Source organism: Mustela nivalis (genome assembly GCF_964662115.1).
Source record: "Mustela nivalis genome assembly, chromosome: 15".
Taxonomy (NCBI): Eukaryota; Metazoa; Chordata; class Mammalia; order Carnivora; family Mustelidae; genus Mustela; species Mustela nivalis.
This window is the reverse complement of record NC_139034.1, coordinates 5,383,087-5,398,351: the sequence shown is the minus strand read 5'-3', so window position 1 is coordinate 5,398,351 and position 15,265 is coordinate 5,383,087. Positions and strand designations below refer to the sequence as shown.

The 15,265-nt window shown below is 41.6% G+C and overlaps 1 long non-coding RNA gene across 1 annotated transcript in view; it reads right to left on the bottom strand.

The window, feature by feature from the left end:
• Positions 1–12,188, bottom strand: part of LOC309849296 — a 37,154-nt gene extending 24,966 nt beyond the window's left edge. The window contains exons 1-2 of the long non-coding RNA XR_014303637.1: positions 12,024–12,188; positions 4,882–4,922 (exon numbers count right to left, since the gene is read on the bottom strand). This is a non-coding gene — a long non-coding RNA (uncharacterized lncRNA). The remainder of the gene's footprint in view (positions 1–4,881; positions 4,923–12,023) is intronic.
• Between the last annotated feature and the right edge of the window lie 3,077 nt (positions 12,189–15,265).

Below are 15,265 nucleotides of genomic sequence, written 5' to 3'. Positions count from 1 at the left end.
GAATTGATGGGGACTAGAAAGTGATAACAAGTGGGAAAGAATATCCTTGTCCTCCTATGCAATGCTCAAGACAGATCCCATACAAACTTTGGAAAACAGATGAACTTTGACATTGACAGTTCTCTGTATTGTTTTCTGAACATCTCTATTCTAGGGTCACTTACTTCTATCCAGATCCTTGAATGGGCCCCCTTCCAAAATTGGTTCTTACACTCACTTCCTGGTCAAAATTCACTATGCTTCTTCCTGCCACTGTGTTATAAGGAAAGACCTGGATTGAGCTAATTCACCTAATGATATGCCAACAAATTATTCAGAAGTATTTTCATTTTAAAAGTAATTTGAAAATGTGAATCTATAGGGGAGAAAATGAGAAGTACAGCAATCGAGGGGGATTCAGCTGTGAGTGCACCAGCTCAAGGGCCATGAAATATTCACCTTTCAACCCTAGAACCAAACACAGTTCTAGAATCAGTGAATATCTGTACGTCTGTATTGAGCAAGGTCAGTACTGCATGCCCCACTACACTCCCCCAAATTGTCCCTGCCTTACACATATTTTTCTTTTTTCCATGTCTGAAAGTAAAGATTACTGAAAGCTCCCAAGCAGGCGCTGGGCAGCGGCAGTGGGAGGAGATGGGAGATCAGGTAGGATGGCTACCAGAAGTCATTTACTACAAGTGTAACCACAGTTGACCTCTTCTCATGCACCAAGCAATGTTCAGGAAGCTTTATGGACAATAGCACACAGATTTCTTCATGAGAACCCAGCAAGGCAAGAAGCTGAAGCACAGAAAGGTTCAATAACATTCGTGAAAGGCAGAGATGTGATTCAACTCAAGCCATCTGGCCCCTGCCTCTTAGCTCTTAGATCTCTGTGCCTTTGAGGGCACATGTGAATCAACTATACACCAACTAGATAGATGGGTGGATGGATAGATAGATAGATAGATAGATAGATAGATAGATAGATACACAGACAGTTATAGTCAACCATATATATAATTTACAATCAACTGTATATAGAGATAGAAATACAATCATGTATATATCACTTTAAGACCAAAGTAAAACAATAGTGATGAATTAAGCAATAAATAATTTTAAAAGTTTCCATATAAAAGACACAGTGTAGACGTAAACAAAGTAAAAAAACGTTGAGCCTCCCTTAACACCCAGATTATGTAGTTGGCCTTCTCAGGGGCTTTTAGCCTTAGGTACAAACAGGGCCATAATCGCTGCTACTACAGAAGTCACTGCTCAGCCATAGAGTGCTATGTGCAATCAGCATAAGGCATCGCTTTGAGATCTTTGGAAGCAGAAAGTGAGGTGGATTACCATCTAGTCACCGCTCAGAGATGCCTTTGTAGTATTCATCACTCCTCACTTCCCAGACCCTTATCTGGAGCTCTTCAAAGCCTACGTTCTTTCCAGAAGTCCTGGAAGTTTCCATGAAATTACCTTTCTCTACCTGGTATTCTCCACATTGTCCTCCTCAGACTTCCTTGCTAAGAACACTGCCTCCCGTAGTTTCCTGGGAACCTTCCTGTTTGGGATCCAGTATCCAGCATAGTGGCTCAGAAGACTGCAGTTCAGAGACCATTCTCTGGGGCACTCCAGGCTGCATATCCTTGAGGTGATGTTCAGTCCTTTATTGTCTCTAAATATTCACTCTTTCCTTCTTTCATTCAACAGATAACTGCTGCATCCATTCTCTGTTCATCGCACAACCCAAGCTATGCTGACCTCCATGCAGAAGTGGGAACAGACCTTCGCCTGACTTTGGGTCACATTTGGTCACCCACAAGGGCTTCTTATATCCTCAAGAATCTTGTTCCTTCAACTTCCTCCAAAAACCCTGGTCTCTAGCACAAGGCAGATGCAGGGCAAAGGGCCAGTCTCCAGAACAAACACAAAATGCTGTCCTTGTCATTTCATGTTCCTCAGTTGTCTTTTCATAAATTAAATCCACAGTGATTCTGACCTTGCCTCAAACAGTTCATCAGATCCCCAGACAGGTCTTTAACTTTGGCTTTAGCTCAAGCTGGGACTGCCACTTCACATGGAAGGTTGAAAGATGAGATAAGAAATAAATATTACATCTACATGCCAGTAAAGAATGTGTCCCAGGCAGTACAAAATGGGGACAAGCTTCAAGGATGCATGATAACTTTATGACTGAGATTCTTGGGCTGTTCCCTTCCTACACAAGATGTAGGCCCAAAGATCAGCCCATCATCCTGGAGATTAGCTTTGGATAATAGAAGAATAAATCTTTCTGCAGCTATATTTCCAATTTTAAAGGCTCATTAGGGAAGAAAATGTCTATCAGTGTGAGGCCATCAAAGACAAAACTAATTGCAAAACTTTTACAGATACTTTATCTTACCATCAAGTGGAAAACCAATGCTTCAGTCTAAAGAAAGACAGGGAATCACAAGTAGATAGCAAAAAGGTTGGAGCCAAAGCAGAGATGCAATCAGGAATTTAAAAGGGCTTTAGATGCCCCTCTGTCCAGTAGGCCTTCAGAGCATGCTTGCTGCCCCCAGCAGCACTGCAGGGCCTCACACTGGGGGATGGTGAAGCAGGGTGGTAACCACAGGGAATAAACACAGAGCTTGAGAGAAGATGGCCACCACAGGACCCAAGAGCCATGGTCAGGAAAGAGCCAAGAAGGACAGAAGTTCCCATAGGAATATTGAGGGGACTTGAAAGGCAGTCATTGGTTTATGGTACCAGATAAAGGGTCTCTCTCTTCAGAGTGAACAGAGAACCACTAACCTAAGCCTCCACTAACTCAGAGGCAGGTTAGGAGAGAAGTAGTGAAGGGCTGTGCTCCTGCATCACAGCTGTGCTGCTGTGGATGAGATGTGGAATCGTGGGCAGTTTGCTTAACCTGTGGACAGCTCAGCTACAAAACAGGAAGGATTCTCTTCGTTGCTGTGAAGACTTTCCGGAGTACTGTAGGCAAAGCTTGTAGTACAACATTTGGTCAATCTTAGCTATGGATATCACCAGCTATTATTAACTTGCATGTCCTTACCAGTCACAAGGTGATTTTTAATTTTTTTAATTTGGCTCAATATTCCAACGGTTCATCATCAATAATTACCTCACTGAAAAAGTGATAGTTATAATTATAAAATATAGTCATCAAAAGAGCATAAAAGGCCAGTTCATCTACAGCCCTGTGCTAGACTTCCAGTCTTTTGGCTGTAGCTATTGTAAAAGCAGAGGGTCTGGACATCTTACTGGAGGCAGACTTCATAGTTCTTGAGGGGGTTTGGAGGTTACTCTCCCCCATTTCCTCTGACAACGGATCCCTCCTCCCATTACTGAGCCCACCCACCCTCACATTTGCTTCCCGATCCCCACTATAGCTAAGCCCAGGCATGTAACTAGCCTGGCTTGGGCAAAGTCTTCCCAGGAAAACTTCTAGAGGCGTTTCCTTCAGGTTAATGAAGAGACAAATGAAGAACATGGTCATTGCCAGCCTTGCTTCCTGCTTTTCCACATTATCACAGGAGGGAATGATACTTGAAGCTGTCACAAGAATCACAGAAACACCAACTTGGATCCCAGACATTGGCAAACAGCTGAACAAACCCCCCAAAAATGCTCATCTCTGGACTCTTCATTAAAAAGAAAAATAAAGCCCAGGTGTGGAAGGACTTGTGGCCAAGATGCACTTCTTCTTGCATTGATTTACCTGCATTTACAATCAGACACACATGACTCTCAAGATTCCAACTTAGTTGTTCAGAACATGGTGTGGTTTTGCCTCAAACTGCCTGTAAGATCTTAGAAGAGCTACTGAATCACTCTAAACCTCAGTTTCCTTATATGTTAATTGGGGTTCTAACAGGACCTACCTTGAAGGGTTGCAAGGACAAAATGCAACCATACAGCCATTGCTCAGCACATACTCTGTATTAAACACATCTATAGTGTGCACACCATTTGCACTTAGCTTGCAGGTACTTCCAAATGTTTGTATTGAAAATACCCAGTCTGAAGTTCTGTTTATACTGGCATTTTTTTCACTGAAGCCCATCACTATAGATGATGCAAATGGATATTATGCACCCTAGGTGAAGCTACAACAATATTCTACCAGTCCTGAAGGGAAGATCCTAAACAGAAGCCAGGGGGATTTAGTGTGCTTCAGTTCTGAATATAACAGGTAAAATTTCACCAACTCATGCGTCACAGTGATATAGCTAAAGGTGAGGCTACTCTGCTATCCTGACAGGAGGGGACATAAGGGAGGTCCACGCCTTTATAACCTGGACAGAGATAGCTGAGGAGGTCAACTTCGTTGGCCATTCCTAGATTCCAGGTAGCTCCTTTTGCCTTCAATTTCTAGAATTGCTATTATCAGATAACTACAGAACGTCATCATTAGATGAGCTGACCGCTAACCGAACTATAACTCAGTGTCTTTGTTCCCATTAATATTCATCAAAATCTAATGAGCTGCTTTGAGTTAAACAATTTTACTTTCCCCTAAACCGCAACAGAAAGCATACTTTCAAAGAACCTAAATACTAGGGAATCATCTTTAAACAAATCCATAAGATTTCTCTAGGAAGCAAAATAACCACAGAAGGTAAGGAATGCCCTGAAGGGAATGATATATTTTGATTAAAACAAACAGCTGGGTATTAAAGGAAAGATTTGGGCCTGGGCATTTCAATTGTTCAATTGTTACATTCCATTATACCAGTGAAGTACATTGTGTCATGCCTCATACAGGATATATGGTATACTTAGCAACTATTGCTGTCTTTGCATTAGTTGACTCACAAAAATTACTGAGCACTTTCCAAGTGCTGGGCACCACTCTGAGTCTTGACAGATGTTATTGCATTCAGTACTTACCAAAAGCCTAAGTGGGTAGGGTAGGGATTGCTGTTGCCATCCTATAAATGAAGAACAAGGACATGCACAAAGTAAAGAACTTGCTGTGGTCACACAAATTCAGTCCTGTGCTGCTCCTGCAATGGTTTTATTACAGGAGTCCAAGCATGGGAGACAATGTTCTCCCTCCTCTTTCTAAGAACCCTCATCAACCTTAACATGACCAATTTTGTGCTTCCTCAGGATAGATCAGATTCAAGATCTTACTGTGATTTCCACCTTGTCAAAAAGCATTCAGGCATATTTCTGATGCCACAGGCAGTGGAGATCACTTTCCCCTTGAATGATGGGACAATTGCATACAGAGAACCAAAGGTTCCAGAGGACATATTCCAGATAAGATCCTATGGCTATTGGTAAGTGGAGGCAATCCCCAGATTTCTACTTTATTCTTGAGCAAACAAAGACAAAACCCTGTCGTATACTATTTTCTTTTCCCCCTGCCTCTTATATGCTTTATAAATATCCTCTTGGAAATGACTTTTGGAGCTCTTCCAAGCCTACCCTGGTGGATTATAGTTAAAAGATACCAAGTAAATAGTTTTGCTCAAAGTCCTACAGGGAAGAGAGATTCCTTCACAGTCTTCCCTTGGAGGATTAGTTCATCACCAGTAGCATTGCTCATCTGAAAAACTAGCAAAATCTTATTTCTTAAAAATATACCCAAAAATATCTTTCTAGGAAATAAACTATTTAGAAAGCAAGTGCCTTTGTGCTATTATTCAGAAGTAAATAAGCAGGCAATTTAATAGAAATAATTAGGGCTTACAAATATGTGGTAACTAGACCCAAGTTTGAAGCACTTTACCTTTTGTGACTTCCCTTTTATCTTAGATACTTAGACTTATGGATTTAAGTTTATTTCATTCTACATGTGGTAAGCCTTCTAAGAGGAGACATTTAAGGATTTGAACGTTGATCTGAGATAAAGCCTTTCTATTTCAAAAAGAATGAGTAAAAAATCATTCACTCTCTAAGATACTTATGATCATTTGAGTCTTGTTAGCACCAGAGAGAAGTTCACATCCAATAACCAAGTGAGGGAGGAGAATGTGGCTGCTAACTAGGGTCACATGGAAAGGGGAAAGAGTGGTCCCACTGCTATACTGGGTTAATCTGGATTCATTTGTTTAATAAATATTAATAGCGTTGGCGCACAAGCAAGTCAATTACTCCTAGGGGCTCATCTTCCCTTATCTTTGTTCATTCCACAAATATTTATGGAGTGCCTTAGTAGGCTTAGTAGCAAAACAAAGGCATCTTACCAAATGACCTTCAAAGTCCCTTCCAAATGTAAAGCTTTACAGTGAGTTAGTGCAGTCCACAGTCCATATCAATGTAAGTACACGTGTCATTTTAATCTTTCTTATTCAATTGCTCAGTATATGTTAAGTTGTAAGTTTTTATCACTATGCTAAGCAGAGAAGGAATTTTTTTTTTCCTTAATAGGAAGCCTAGTATAAGAGCTTCACGATCTCTTCTTATGCTATTAAGAAAACAATATATTCTCAAAATAAACATTAATTTCCTGTGTTGAAGAAAGAGTACAGCATAAGAGGTAATGTCCTAAGGAAGAGGTGGGGCAAGAGGAAGAAGGGGTTTACTCTGATGGGTAAAACAGAGGTGTCACAGGAGAAAGGTGTCCCAACCAGAGGCTGAAAGAAACGCAGTACTTGAGAGGAGCAGAGAGCCAATTAGCTTAGCTGAAGCAGAAGACTCTGCTGGAAGGAGGCAATGTAACAGATAGAGAGCAGGATAGAAGGCCTGGTGGTTAATCCTATGTGTCAGTTTGACTGGGCTAAGGAGTGCCCAAGAGCTGGTAAGACATTATTCTGGGTATGTCTGTAAGGTTGGGGGGGGAGGTCTCTGGAAGAGATTAACATTTGAATGAGTACATAGGACAAAGAAAATCATCCTCATCAATGTGCACGGGCATCATCTAACCCATGTCAGGGCGGAATGGAACAAAAATGCGGAGGGAGGGTGAATCTGCTCTCTGCTTGAGCTGAAACATCTATCTTCTCCTGCCTTTGGACTTTGGTGCTTCTGGTTCTCAGAAGGATAGTTTTTGGGCACCAGGACCAACACCACCAGCACTCCCTCTACTCCCTGCCATTCCCAGGCCCTCAAACTCATACCTAATTACACACTGGCTTTCCTGGTTTTTCAGCTTACAGAAGGCAGATTGTGAGGCTTCTTGGCCTCCATAACCATGAAGGCTACTTTGCCTAATAAATCTCTTTTATGGGTCTATACATTCCTTTTCGCTCTGTTTCTCTGGAGAACTCTGATAATACAGAAGACAAGCAGTAGTTGCAATGGCATTCTGATACTAACTACCCAGAGGTAGGTCAGACTTCAGGGATCTAGGATTCAGTCCTACACGAGTCGGTGTTCACTTCAGACACAACCCCAAAATCTTGGGAGTACCAGACCACCCACACTTCTGACCAACTGGCTAAGATTTAAGAATTTCCAGGACCCCCTCAGGTTTGATAATTCACTAGGATGACTCATACGTTCAATGGCTGTTTTATTATAAAAGTTACAAATCAAATGAATCCAAATGAAGAGACACACAGAGCAAGATCTGAGAGGGTCTCAAATATGTCCTTAGGATGTATCATCCTCCTGGTACATCAATGTATAACACCAACCAGGAAGCTCACACAAGCTTCAGATGCCCAGAGTTTCTTGGAGGATTTCATTACACCCGCACAACTGACTGAATCATTGGCCACATGACTGAACTCAATCTATAGCGCCTATCCCTTCCCCAGAGGTCAAGAAGTCAAGCTGATGGTACCACCTGGTTCAAAACTTCAACCCTTTAATCACATGCTTGTCCCTCATTCTAAAACTATTTAGGGACCTACCATGAGTCAGCTTATTAGCATAAACTCAGATGTGGTCTGAGGGATCCACCATGAATAACAAAGATGCTCCAATTAAGACATTCCTAAGGTTTCAAGACTCTATCCAAGGAAGCGGGGATGAAAACCAGCCAGATGCCTTGTCATACAATAGTTCATTGGGTGTTATGAATAGTTAGGGTACTAAAGATACTAAGGACACAGTAAACACATCAGAACCCGCTCAATCCAGGAAAGGTTTATTTAAATTTGTGGTGCACTTTAGCCAAACTTAAGAGAAGGAAATAGAGATTCAGTAGGAATATTACATTTTAATCAATAAAAAGTATGGAACTAGAGGGTACTAGGCTGAACAAAATAAGTCAATCAGAGAAAGTCAATTATCATATGATCTCCCTAATATGAGGAATTTGAGAGGCAGAGTGGGCGATGTGGGGGCTAGGGAAGGAAAAAATGAAATAAGATTGGATCAGGAGGGAAACAAACCATAAGAGACTCTCAATCTTACAAAACAAACTGAAGGTTGCTGGGGGGAGGGAGAGTATGGAGAGGGTGATTGGGTGATGGAGAGGATATGTGATAATGTGAGTGCTGTGAAGCTTGATGATTCACAGACCTGTACCTCTGGGGCTAATAATACATTATATGTTAACAAAAATAATAACAAAAAAAGAAAAATAAATAAAACTCACATCATTAGAGTTCAAGGACTACATGAAGAAAACAAGAAGGGAAAACTTTCAAAAATAGAAAGCATGGATATGTTTTTAAAAAATAAATAGGACTTATAAGAAGTTGAGCAGTGGAAATAAATTTATTTATTTACAAATATACATATTCATTTTCTGGATGGGAACTCAAAATGTGTGAGAGCAATTAGATCATCAATTTAAGCCATAGTTTTCATAGCCTCAAAAGGGCATGTGAGGTCTGAGTTCTGAGGACAGGGAGACATGAAAGAGAGGTGGCCAGGATGTACCTTTTCCTTAGGAAAACTCAGCACCTATTTTCAGAACTCCCCTCCAAACATGTAATTGCCAAATTTACTTTGAGATTGGTTACAAAAATTTGTCTTAAGAAATACAGAATCCATTTTCTCTTCTAAGTGATGATAATCTTAACTTTCACTTCTACAGATGTGGCCTTGGAAGACAGGATGCCAAACAGGGGACAGAACCAAGCAAGGCATGTGTAGGCAGTAGGGTACCAATCAAGGGAACTGGATGTAAGAAAGAAGAAAACCAAATACAGATGTCTTTGGTTTCTGGCTTAGATGACTTCATAGACAGATAATGATCCCATTAACCAAGATGGAAAATATCAAGAAGTGAAGCAGATAGGAAGGTAAAGCTTGTAAGTGGATTTTGTGACATCACATGCAGATGTGTGGGAAGCAGATGTGCAGGAAGCAATTAGAAAGACAAATCTGGAGGTCAAGTGTCCACAGCTGTCATATGTTTTTAATTAGTTGAATGGAAACTCTTTAAATTTAAAACAGTCCCTTTTATCTGGGACAAAGTTTGCTACCTCGGGTTTAATTATGGGTGTTTATAATCATGTTTATGTGTATGTATGCGTGTGTGTGAGAATGGATACATGGGTATGTAGATAGGTTAGGATAGATGTTGATAATGATGATGATGATAGATGACAGGGAGAGAGGTAGATAGACAGGGAATGGATGAGTGAACAGATGGACAAAAGGATGGACAGACGCTGGGTAGTAGGTAGGTAGGTAGATTAGCATAGTAGCTACCACCTTCATCATCAACATTTTTCAGCCAGCTTCACCCAAATTCTTTCTGGAATTCTGTCTAGAGTATAACTTTTGCATTCTTCCCAAATTTCTCAGCTAAGGAAGAAAACTGACAACTGGTAAGAAATTCACATTTATGCAATTCTATTTCTGCCCAGTTCGGTGTCAGGTACTTACTCGTGAGCTATCTCACATAATCTTCATGATGACCCTGAGAAATAGGCCTACAAACACTGTTTTCACAAGCAAGGAAACCAAAGATCAGAGAATCCCATGACTAATGAGGGGCAGGGCCAGGGTGAGAGCGCCAGATCGTTCTTCCTGATTCAGAGACCTCCTTGGCTAAACCACAGCAGCATCGGAAAATAACATGTTACATTATAGGACAAGTTTAGACCAGAACCTTGACTGCAGGGAATCTGGTACAACTTCTTAAAACTTCTCTCTAAGCTGATATATTCTTACTAGTCTCAGTTTCAAACGAAACGGTCAATGCATTCTTTCCTTGGGAGCATCAAGGAAGGGAAAAGCTGAAGTGAGTGTGGAACTGTCCTAATGGCCACTAACCTCAGCTCATAGGAAGACAAGTCCCTAAGAGAGGATGGGTGATAAATGCTTTACAGAAGAAAGAGGATGGGCTGAGGAGTTAAGAGCTTACTTACATCCATGGCAAGAGGGCGATACATTTTTGGTGCAAAGGAAAACCATTGTTCAATTCTTAGATACTTTTCCAAAGGTCAACTAAGGTATTCTGCGGCAGGAGAGTAGGGCTCACTTGTACTTTCTGGGAAAATGTGTATGCAGCATTAAGAAACCTAGAGATCCTTTTAAGATCTCACTCAGCTTTCCCTGCCCCTACAGTTCACTTGATGCTAGACTACTGTATTTTAAGATTGTCACCACTTGTCATGAGACTATCTAGGCTGGACACAATTTATGTAGGAAGAGTGTAATTCAATTGAACGAAGTGACAGATGGCAGCCTTGAACCAAGGGCCCTTGTCCTCCAACCCCGAAAGTGGTATCACAAGGCTGCATTTTTCTTTGTGGTGGTTACTAAATTAAAACAAATTCAACATGCATCTCCAGAGCCAGGACTTGCTCTATATGCTGTGGGTACAAAACCCAGCACATTTTAGTCTCTGTGCTTGGAGGTTTGATTGGACTCCCTCCCGGAGCTCTTCAGCAGATAGCCTACGAGGTTGTTCCCTGCCCTCATGGAGCTGAGAAGCCCCTCCATGTGTACAGGAGTAAGACTGGCATGAAGATAGACATTACTCATGTAATTCCACAAACAGGAAATCGCAACTGTAGAAAGTGCTCTGAAGAAAAATTACAGGGTTGGGGCGCCTGGGTGGCTCAGTGGGTTAAAGCCTCTGCCTTCGGCTCAGGTCATGATCCCAGGGTCCTGGGATCGAGTCCCGCATCGGGCTCTCTGCTCCGCAGGGAGTCTGCTTTCTCTTCTCTCTCTGCCTGCCTCTCTGCCTACTTGTGATCTCTATCTGTCAAATAAATAAATAAATAAAATCTTAAAAAAAAAAAAAGAAAGAAAAAAGAAAAATTACAGGGTTAAGAGAGTCTGTAACTGGGTCCTCTAGCAGACTGGGCTTCCCTAAGGAGTGATGCATTCATAAGCATGAGTTAGAATAACTAAGTGAAGGAAGTGTGGGTCATCCAGGGGTTCAGAGAAACAGAAAACACCCCATAAGGCAGAAACCAGTAAGTGTGGGGTGACTGGGGAAAGGGAATATTAGACAGAGAACTCCTTGCAGAGTTTTATAGGCCAGTGGGAGTTTCGAGTTTGGGGTGGGTGGTATGATATTTTGAAGAGACAAAGATAGCTGAGAACAGAGTGGAGGGTGCCAGGCGGATTTGGGGAGGCCAATTGGAAGAGCACTGAGCTGGTCCAGTGGGAGACGTTGGAGAGTGTGGATAGATCCTGGATATAATTAGAATTTAAACTCACCATACTGAATTTTTGTTGTGTTCAGTTTTTAACTGTTGGGTCAGGACCTATATTTTTCTGTGCTTGTACCCCAAGTATGTAAGATAGTGTGAGGAAGATGGCAGGGCCAGAGGGTTGGGAAGAAAAAAAAAAAAAGAAGAAGAAGAAGAAGAGGAAAAAATGACTGCACAGAAAACAGCAGTCCTCTTGAGAATCAAAATAGAGGCTTCTGCCTTGCTCCACAGTCAGCTAGAAGTACGAACTTCATTTCCTAAAGCACTAGATATCAATTTTGAGAGCTTAAACTGTTTTCATTTGTGATTTTTTTTTATAATTTGATTACAAAGCCTGAAAATATTGTATCTTCTTCACTTGCATTGCAATGTGACTTACAACAGGAGCTGAAGCACTTTTGTAACCTTGTCTAGACATCTGACTTTCATTATAACAATTATAAAATAATTACAAAAGTTATAAACAATAAAAAGGTACAAAATGAATGAGTTGTGAGTTCCAATGAACAGACTTACAAATTTACTCCTGGCAGTTGAACGAGGAACTGCTGGTAGCTCTTCTTAGTAACTGGCCATGGAGAAGGTTCCATTTCTTGTGGCTTCCGTTACCTATCAGTAAAATGGAAGGACTTTGGGAAATGATCTGCTTTCTGAAGTTTCTGCTTTAATTTGTTTAACCACCCATTAGAAAGCAGTCTGGCTCCTGTGTGTGAGACATCAGCATTCCCGTTCCTGGTACATGATGTTCCCGAACACTTGATAAATGTGAGCTGCCCTCTTTCCCCTGGTTGCTCTGGTGATAACACCACAACCCACAGAAGGGCTGCATGGTGGGCGTAGAGCGGAGAGCCCTGCGGAGTGGGCTGCTTCCCAGCTCCTGAAGGTTACCATGGGGCAGAAGGGATGGCTTACAACAAGAATGGAGTGGGAGGCAGAGGCTGGCGGAAGAGCTCTCTCCCCAGATGCCAAAACCACAAGAGCTCAGAGGTGCCCAGGGTCACTGACAGCACCAGGCTCAGTGCCAGAGAGCCCCGGCAAGGGCTCTGTTACCTGGCCAGGCGCCGGCACATCTTGCCCCTTCCTCCTAGTCACTATCTTACACTCCCTCTCCTGACTTGACTCAGGAAACAACAGCTCTTCCCAGACTGAAGAGGAATCCAAAGAGAAGGACGTTGTTGGAGACAGGGTAGATGGAGCGCCCCCAAGTGGTAGGATAGCAGAGTGGTGAGGAAAGAAGGGACCACAAGGTGAGTTACAAGAGCTCATTCTCAGGGTCCTGATACTGTGATCTGGACCACCGGGAGGAGCACATTCACGTCCTCAGCCTCTTCCCACCAAACACCTTCGAATGTGAAATGACTCAAGTATAATGAAGAGTCATTCCAGATCTATGAGCACACTTTCCGTACTTGCTGCTTGCCTTCTCTGACAAAAATTGTCATCACATTTGCTCACTGGAAAAAATAAAGAAGCCTTCAAATTATTCATTCTCCTCTACCTTTGTTGCCAGGCATTGGACTAAATATTACTTTGCATACGTTATGTTGTTATGATACATCAATTCTGCAAGGGAGTCTTTATTATTCCCCTTTCTTTGATGAGGAAATGGAAATTCAAAGAGACTCAGTAACATTTCCCCAACAACACATCTTTGTGGGTAGAAAGGCCTCTCTCTTCCCAGGACTCTTTGGCTTTCCCCAGTGTGGGCAACCATTTCTCAACCTGTTGTTCCAGTAACATCATGGTTCAAAGCAGAGCAGGGACACATGGAAGGGGCAACTTAGTGTATCATGTGGTAAACGTGTATTCTTCTGGGAGTCCCACATTTATGCTTTAATCAATTATAGTAAAGTGGTACTACTTTTCCACTTGTAGTATGATAAGAATTTTCCTCCAAAAAGAAATCTTTCTTAACGTAAAAGAGAGTGGAAGGAAGGAGGGAAGAGAAGAAGGGAGAAAGATGAAGTTAAAGAAGAGCATCGATGGAAAAAAGTCATCAACACGCTATTCAGATGATTGATTTGACAATCATACACGCCATACGACATCATTCTGCTCTAGTCATAGTATCATACCCAGACTTTAATGTGTCATCAGGAAATGGTTTCCAGTACTGGCTTCTGAGCATTGATAACCTTATGTAACATGTAGTGTTTATCAGTAATTCTCATACCATGAAATTATAATTCTTATGTGCAGAGTGGCAAAAGTCAAATCTATCACTATAAAGGTTCCACATTTCCACTATGAATCATGCTTATTCTGGGCATCCACAGCTGGGAAATATCAGAATTATCCAGAACTGATAGTCTGGAAATATATAGAAAGACCAAATGAGTTAGAACCAGAAGCTTAGGATCAAAGCGTGGCCAAAATTAAACGGGAGGTAGAGGTAGGGAGATAGGGGTGGTCTTATGAACCATGGCATCATAAGAGCTTCGTAGAAGCCCATCTGGCTTATTAGGCAAACATGTCTTCCAGTTCCTCACCCTCTCAATAAGTAACTGCTGAGTTAACAAATGAATGAAGAATTCATTGATGAGTCACCCAACAATTTTTATTTATCACTCACTTTAAGGCAGCTCATTAAGCTTAACACTTGGGGACTATGTAAAGAATAAACATGGTTCCTGATTTCAAAGGACTTACACCAGGACCAGAAGATTAAAAGTTAACTGTGACAAAATTAAAGTAAAATGTGCTAGGAAAAAAAAAAAAAAAAAGGAGGAGGAGGAAGAAGAGGAAGAGAAGAGGAAGGCGAACAAAAACAAAAGGACGGTCTGAAAGGATTACCTTGGGCTGGATGGAGGGATGTAGTTTCTAGCTGGGGTTATCCAGAAAGGTTTCAAGGGAGAGGTATTATCTGAGCCGAGTCCTAGAAGACGGTTCAGTTGACATGGGTCTTGCTAAGGGTGAGCCTGAATGGGGTCTGAATCTGCCTTAGAACTCCCAAAACTGGGGCATGAAGAGTCCAAGAACACAGAATCCTTGGTAAGTCATGCATCGTAAGGCTTAGCTATAAAGCCTTTCTTGTACTCTTAGGGAAGACAAACTCCAAATACTATCCACACATTTCTATTTTCAATCAGTAAAAATAATTACCTCCAGTTAAAGTGCCCCTGAGATTCAAAAACCGTAAAACATCTCTTCTGTTGTTTTATATTTTTTGTTAGCTGAAACCACAATTCACACAGACCAGTACATAAGAATATCATAATTAAAATAGTAAGCCCATTCACACTTCCTATCAAGGCACATCAATATGCAAAGGTCACCAAAGGGAACTCCCTCCCCCCAAGTCTACCAAAGAAGATCTCCAAGTCCAGGGGGAGGCTGCTTGAAAACTGTCTGTTGGAAGCTCTCCATGCAAAGTTGCCAAAATTCATAGCACACATGCTCCACGTACCATTACCATATTTTGAATCAAAATGAAATGTGCCCATCAAATTTCTCCTGAGTAAGTGAACAACAAATGCTAATGCATAATATTTCCTCAAATCAGTAACATTGTTGCCTTTAAGTTTTGTTACTGTAAATCTTGACAAGTTTTGTCAAATGATATTCAAAGTGCCAGAACCACGACCAGCCATGATAGAGGAATGTCTCTTGAGCCAGCAACTTGTGCGCAGCTCTACACAGACTGTGACCAGAATAGTAAGAAACTACCCTAAGCCAAGAAGATTGACCCCTCAAAGGACCCAAAAACTGGTACATTTGGAAAAGCAGAGGAAGTCTTTTGGGGAACCAAAAATTATCTT